The 8,273-nt window shown below is 35.7% G+C and overlaps 1 pseudogene; it reads left to right on the top strand.

The window, feature by feature from the left end:
- Positions 1-2,036: 2,036 nt before the first annotated feature.
- Positions 2,037-8,273, top strand: part of LOC102579267 (beta-fructofuranosidase, insoluble isoenzyme CWINV3-like) — a 21,640-nt pseudogene continuing 15,403 nt past the window's right edge.

Here is an 8,273-nt window from a genome sequence, read left to right as displayed (position 1 = left end):
AAAATCGATCTTAGTGTGAGAGGGTAGTTTTTGAGTGTCATGGGATGAAGGTGTGTTGTGAAATGGGGGTTTGGGAATTTTAATATTGCTCACTGTTTGCATGCAAGCCGCTAAGGCGGGAGTTTCCTGCAAGAGCGGGGCCGCTGTAGCGGGGTGAGGACCGTTATGGCGAGACAGACACTTAAGTCAAAAATAAACCCCAAAAATGTTTTATTCTGCACTTTTCGACTTTGAGAGCTAAGAGACGACCCCAGGTGTTTTCTTGACAGTTTTCCACCATTCTTGAGGCTAAAGGTAAGGTTTTCACTCCCGAATCCATTTTTTGATCCGTAGAACTTAGTTTCTTGGGTCATTATCGATGGGGAAGGGTTTTGATCTGGGATTTATGGTGGAAGAAAGGCTAATGCGGGTATGGGGATCAAGGGTTCGACCTAGGGTTGATTTGATTGATTATAATCCGGGTAATTAAATCTTGTTGATTGATCCTCGCTTTATTATGATTTTTTGTAGACCAAGAACAAGCGGAAAGAATTCGGAAGGGGAAGAATCAAGTTTCTTAGGGGATTCAAGCTTTGTTCGAGGTAGGTGATGGTTGTGATTTCATGTTGTGTGATATATATTTGTACTTGCTTCATTATATTGCATGTATGTATGCAAATGTTGCATTATTGATCACACTAATTGTAAATGAGTATGAATGAACAACTATATGCCATGAATCACCTCTTATTTGTATGATTGTGAGAATGTACATTGTGATTGTGATTGTGGTATGTTGAATGGAGCAGGTGTCACGTTCTGACACACTAACTAGGATAGGATGTCACGTACCGGCATAAATATTGAAACGGGTATCATGATCCGACACACTAAGAATTGCATTGTAAGATTGTTTACCTGACGTTTTGACCGAAGTCAACTGTTCATGATTCAAAAGCTCCAAAATATGAAAACCCTCATAAAAGGTAAATGAATGACCAGGTGACCGAATTGTCAGTTCCAGATTTCTATAGGAAAGCTCTAAATGTCAAAAATGAAGTAATACAGGGAAAATGACCTAGAGGGTCATTATGGGCAAACAAATGCCAATTTCTTGAACCATATTGTTTTCTACGATTTTGGCTCCTTTTCATTTCCATTTACTCCATTATTCCCAAATTGTGGCATTGATTGTTGACACATGATATAAGTTAAATTTAATGGCTAAATTTAACTGAATAAAATAAATTTCCTAATCATGTTCTAAATAATCATAGGATAAATATATTATATCAATTTAGAAAAGTCCAATTATTTCTCTCTTTTGTCCCTACACCCACTAAGTCCGATGAATAATAAAGTAGGCATAATAAGCACTCAGATGAACCATGAGCACAAAGTAACACAGTAAGGCTGTAGATCTTGCATAAGAAGATTTATTTTACTATATTTATAGATAAGATAATATATTACTAAGACTGTGGGATTATAAAAATTTCTAAAATCAAATCAATATAATATATTTATCCTATATTTATTATCTAAATCATGGTTAGAGAATTTTCTTTAGTCAATTATATCTTAGTCATTAAACTTAAACTATTTCATATGTCACCAATCAAAGCAGAAACTTGGGAAAATGGAAAGGGAGCGGAGCCAAATTCGTTTTGAACCATCTAGAAGTCCGAACAAAACTACCCAATGTCTTAAAGTAGGGAAAATATACCCCTTAACTTTGCAATTAGAACATATATACTATTCAATAAAATAGTAGTGCATATATACCCTTGCGTCTATCAAATAGTGCATATGTACCCTTGTCGTTTAACAAATGATGTATATATTTACTTTTTTCGTTAACAAACTGAAGTTTCAAAAAAATCTTTAAAAAGAAATTTTAAAATCCCAAAATATCACATATTATAATTTTTTTCAATTAAATATAAACATATTCACAAAAAGGATAAATATGAAGTCACTCTCACCTACTTAATCATGGTGATCTAGCCACCTAACATTTTGTTGCAACTCATATAAATTAAGTACAATGCCCAACTGTGTAATTCAGTACCTAAGTGTCTTTTAGGAACATCATACAGGTAAGTTGAAGTAGGAATACTATATTATTTTGACTATATTCTTTTGGTTGGAGTCATAAAATTTATTGTATCTTTGATTAGTTAGAATATAATATTGACTTGTAAAGTTGGAATATTTAATATTGACTTGCAAAAGTGGGTGTAATGAAGTAAGTATTTGTACTTGTTTTAGTTCGTGCACTAACAAGTAATTGAATCCCTCTTTTTCTTCTTTTTTGTTGAATTCATGGGTTGTTATTATGTTTTTCTCCTCTTACTAAGCTCAATAATACCTATACTTAGTGAAGATATTCTCCAGCTTGATGTTTACAATAATATAGATTTATGTCATATGGGATTATCTGCAAATAGTCAACCCTACAGATCTGCATAACATTTCCAACCTCCCAACAATTGGATGAATGGTGCATTCTTTAACATTTTTCATATTTGTGATTAATTTTGTGTAATCTAATCTAACCTATGTTTTTTTTTACTTATAATGCTGGTATACTGGGAAATGCATGACTTGGGTATCATATATCCTAATCGTAAGTTTTCTTGTATAATCATTAAACTCTGTATTTATATTAAAAGATTCATTAGAGTATGTACAAATTGTTGATTTAAGACTAGTAATTTTGAAGTACAAGAATCTAGAATTCAAAAACATTAAATTGTGACTTTGTGTGAAATGCGCAGGACCCATGATTTACAAAGGAATATACCATTTATTTTACCAGTACAATCCTAGAAGTGAAGTCTGGGGATACATAGTTTGGGGACATTCAACATCAACTGATCTAGTGAACTGGACTATTCACCCTCCAGCACTTTTGCCTTCAAAGCCATATGACATCAATGGTTGTTGGTCAGGTTCAGCTACAATTCTCAAAGATGGCACACCAGCTATACTCTATACTGGAATCGACTCGAATAATAATCAATTTCAAAATCTAGCCATGCCTAAGTACAATCCTAGAAGTGCAGTCTGGGGATACATAGTTTGGGGACATTCAACATCAAGTGATCTAGTGAACTGGACTATTCACCCTCCAACACTTTTGCCTTCGGAGCCATATGACATCAATGGTTGTTGGTCAGGTTCAGCTACAATTCTCAAAGATGGCACACTAGCTATACTCTATACTGGAATCGACTCGAATAATAATCAAGTTCAAAATCTAGCCATGCCCAAAATCCATCAGACCCCTATCTCATAGAATGGATTAAATCGCCTCACAATCCAATCATGGAACCTAACGATATGAACAACATCAATTCCACCTTGTTTAGGGACCCGACTACAGCTTGGTTAGGCCACGATGGGAGATGGAGAGTCATTGTAGGAAACGAAAGAGAACACAACATTGGAACCGCTCTCTTGTACACTAGTATGGATTTTATACACTGGACAGGAATAGAGCATCCCCTGCTTTCGTCTAACGAAACTGGAATGTGGGAATGTCCTGATTTTATTCCAGTATCAAATGTTAAACATGTACTCAAGGTCAGAGTGTTTCAATCTCAGGTGGAATATTACACGATTGGAACGTATGATCATGACATGGATATATTTTTCCCGGATTCGGGATCTGTAGATAATGAATCAGGATTAAGGTTAGATTATGGGAAGTATTATGCTTCCAAGTCTTTCTTTGACAGTGAAAAAGAGAGGAGGATTTTGCTTGCTTGGTTCAATGAGTCTACAAGTGCCAACATTGATATAATGAAAGGATGGTCTGGTCTTCAGATAATGAGTCTACAAGTACCAACTTCTTTTTATTTTGAATTCCGTTAGTGAAAATTGTGACTCCATTACAGAATTAATTTGCTCGTTATTGCCAGTAGAAGAAATTGAAAAGCTAAGGACAAACCAAGTTGAGTTACAAGTTACAACACTAAAAGCAGGTTCACTGCTTGAAATTTCAAGTGTCACCTATGCACAGGTATAATTCTTTCAATATAGCTCTTCGACATTTGCTTCAACTGCACAATCTTCCACTGAGTTTCAACAACTTGTACTAAAGTACATCGTTGCATTTCTTCGAGACAATTCACCTTAAACTATTTGTATCATCCATTTTCTTTTCACATAAATTAAAGCGGAGAAAATAATTACTAGTGATAATTGTTTCAGGCGGATGTAGAAATCTCCTTCACAATCCCAAGTTTTGATAGAGCAGAGGTTTATGACTCAAATTGGAGGAATCCATAAGAGATATGCAGCCAAAGAGATTCATCCGCCAAGAGTGGTGTAGGTCCTTTTGGTTTGCTTGTCTTGGCTTCAAGTGATATTCAGGAATTTACGGTTGTCTTCTTTATAATTTTCAAAAAGAATGACAAGTTTGTTGTGCTAATGTGCAGTGATCAGAAAAGGTATCTATCTTTCTTCTTTTTATCCATTTTAAGATACCTATAGGCTATAGGTAGGTGTTTTTATCCTGTGGTGTAACTCCATTTTTTAAAAAGAATGGAAAAGGGCCAAAACTACGTTTCAACTATTCGAAATATACCCTTCTACTATATTTTGGCTCAAAACAACCTTTTCCTCTTAATATTGGATCAATTCTGTAACACCCCTAAAATACTACACCAACTCTTGCATGTCGATGCATCATTTCTTAATTACTACAATATGTTTTACTCTTATTTTGGGAACTTGAAATTTTTGTGATATATGCAACCTTGCTTAAAATAAATTGTGCTCGTAATTTAAGGTATTGTGTGGGGGGTATTTTACGTAATTTTTCTAATTAAAATTTCATATGAATTGAAAGTGTTGGTATCAATTATATACATATAGGTGTGTATGTATACATTTAGGGCAGCACACAATAAAATGGGGCAGCACCCCTTTTAGTGACAGTTGTATATGTGACTAAGCATCACTCTTAAGACTATATTATCACACCTCCTCTTGTGATTTTCGTTTGGAACTGAAGTCCAAGAACCTAAGAACATTTTCTAATCAGTTGTTCATCAAAATCACAATAGAAAACCTTGGTCCTTCTAGCTGGAAGTCGAGACATCCTACCTTTTGGTGAGTAATCAAAACTTGTTTTTTTTACCTGAGTAGTGTTTAGTACTTTTAGAATTACTCGTTCTGTATAACTTTTTTTTCGGTGAATAAATTTGATTTGGAAAGTTGATTCCTATACCTACAACTCTTCTGTTTATGATAAACTCTAATTTAGCTTTTATGACTACGAAATAAGGGAAGCAACATATGACATGTTCTGTCCAGATTCTGGAATTTGAAATCCTGTGTGTTCAACTGTTAGTATTTTGATTATATCTTTTTGTACAAAGCGTTTTTTGTGGTGATTCTTGTTGATTTGCAAGCTTAAGAGATGTACCTACATCTTTTATGAAGGATATAAATTCCATTTTGGCCATTTTCTGTTTCAAATCCAAGTTGCGACATGAAGTGCTTTTATTGGGCAGAATTTCTGTTTTTAGAGTATAGTCGTATTTGTACAGGCTGGGCTTACTTCTGATGATAACCCTGTGTTACGCCATCATTATTGAGCTACTAGAAAGTAAATAAGTTATTGAACTCATTTTTTAAAGTTGTATATCCTCGTGTACGAGTTGAAGACTTTGATACGCTGGTTGGTCTACGATTTGAACTCGTGAAGTTGTGTTGGACTGTTTTTGTGCTAAAGAATTGAGGTTTATGTATAAACTTATACTTGTACTCTTTTTACCTGCTGGTATATCTGGAAGTTTACTTTGGTACCTTGGTTGCCTGTTGTCACTTTGCATTGTCATTTTGGTATTCTTTAATACATTAAAGATGCTCGTATAACTCGCCCACTTGTACGGATTATTTGATCACTTGGCACTCTTGTTGGGACCTTGTCCTTCTTGTGGCTGTGACTTTGTCACTCTTGGCATGCCTCTTAATTCAGATCATTTACCATCTTGACTCTGGATTTTTAGTCCGTCTTAAGAATGGAAGTTGTCCATTTTAAGTACGAACTAGAAAGCCATTTTTAATATGGTTCTTGGTTCTCTTGATTATTAGGTTTTGACCCTTCTTGATACCTGCTTGTGCTTGGTGTGACGACATTATGTATATATAGGACGAGCCTTGTTGTTGAATCTCTTGGAAAACTGTGCTATGAGCGTTCTTGGCATTTGGATCTTTAAATATAAAACTTGATACTCTTTATATATTGTTTACTTGATTTATTTATTATGTTCAATTATGCTGCCCTTGACTTGAGAATGATAACTTGGCAAATTTGAGGGGTCCAAACCTATAGTTTTTACACCACTAGGTTGTATGCTTAGCAATAGTTGTTTCTATCGTAGGGAATGATCGAGTGGATGCATGAAACTGGCCATTGGAGATGGAAATTTTGAGAGCCTTAAGGAAGATCACATTTGCATATAGGCATATATATTTTGTATAAACCTTGGGACTTATACATGATCTATGTGTTGTATATTTACATGAAATTTTGAGGACTAATTTGATCATGTCACCATGGGTTGTAAAATAAGTATGGCTATATGTTTTGTTCTTTTGGGGTGTGTAAACCCAAGTCTTGTAATATCCTAAATCTACTATTACTTTCGAATGTTTGTGTGAAGCATGAGCAGGCTGATTACGGTACTCGAAAGCTTGTAATATTCTTATTATTTTATCCTTGAGTGTGAGGATATTATATATACATGAAAAGCTCGTCGGTTATTTGCTTAAATTACTTTCTGGAGGTCATTATGCAACTAATCCCTCTACTAGATTATAAATAGTATGCCCTCGTTAATCGCTTTTGAGTGTCGCAAGTATAAGTTAAATCTCTTTAAAAAGGGTCGCTTCAAGTGTTGGTATCAGAGCCTAGGTTTGTGGTTCTAGGAATTTTGATTTGAATTACTTGTATACTTGTTCACTTTCGAAAAGGTTCTATTTGTATTATTTGGTCAATTACATGGTTGATAATGTTTTTATCGCATGTAGAGTGCATATGCATCAAGTACATATCCCTAATGCAATGTGATATTTCCTTTTGAAGGAATTAAGTCGTGGCCGCTTCTTCTGATCGACCAATGGAAGCTGCTCGTGAAGGTTCAGGTGCCTTTGTTTCCCAACCTCATGTACTGGAAGGGGTTAGAGAACATATCTCGAATCAGTATGTTCCCCACACTAGTGGTTCTGAAGTGGGAAACCATCAGGGTGTAAGAGTTGGTCCACATCCTCACATGAGCCATGGTACTCAAACCATGAATCCTCATTTTCAACAAATGGCTGAATTCTTCCACCACATGGCTGAATCGATTCATGATCCCCACGGGATTAACTTTGAGAAAATGAGGAAAATGGGTGGAGTGGAGTTTGAAGGCACTGTTGATCCCACTGATGCTGAACAGTGGCTTGATCGCATGGAGAGGGTAGTTGAGCAGTTAGAGTGTTCAGATGTTGCAAAATTTAAGTATGCTATTTAACTATTACAAAAGGTGCTTACGATTGGTGGGTAAGTGTTCTGAATGCCAAGGTAAAACCTCATGTTCTTACTTGGGATGATTTTCTTAAGGAATTTCGTATGAAGTATGTCCCACCTGCTTATTGTGATGCAAAGAAAAAAGAGTTTTTGAATCTAAGGCAACGAGGCATGTCTATTGCTGAATACGAACAAAAGTTTCTAAGGCTCCCTCACTATGCTGGTGGTATTATTAAGAAGGAAACAAACAAGTGCAGGAAGTTTGAAGACGGTTTAAATGATTCCATTAGGAAGAATGTGGCGATCCTGCAAACATGAGAAATTTTATAAGTTAGTGTCTGCTGCTTTACTTGGGAACGACTTGATAAAGAAGAAGCTAGTAGAAATGAAAACAGATTCCGAAAGCCTAGACCAGATTTGGGGTCCATCCAAAAGGGGAAGGTTTGATAATTCTAAGGCTGGTAGTGATAACAGGCCACCTCAACAAAGACAAAACACATCAGATTTTTCTACAGCTAGCACTCCAAATTATAGCCAAGGCATGCCTCGTGTTCCCACTTTCCCGCAATGTGGAAAGAATCATTATGGTACTTGCAGGAGAGCTTCTGGTGCATGTTTCAATTGTGGGAGCTTTGATCATAAAATGAAAGACTGTCCTAATCCTAGTAATGCTCCTTCCTTTAAAACTGAAGGCTCAGTTCATAAGCCTTCTGTCAATCCTCCTCAAACTAATATTGGTGCAAGACCTAAAAACACCCAGGCAGCA

This window comes from Solanum tuberosum, unplaced genomic scaffold (genome assembly GCF_000226075.1).
Source record: "Solanum tuberosum cultivar DM 1-3 516 R44 unplaced genomic scaffold, SolTub_3.0 scf00383, whole genome shotgun sequence".
NCBI classification, from domain to species: Eukaryota; Viridiplantae; Streptophyta; class Magnoliopsida; order Solanales; family Solanaceae; genus Solanum; species Solanum tuberosum.
The sequence above is the reverse complement of the archived record's forward strand: the minus strand, read 5'-3'. Positions and strand labels throughout refer to the sequence as shown.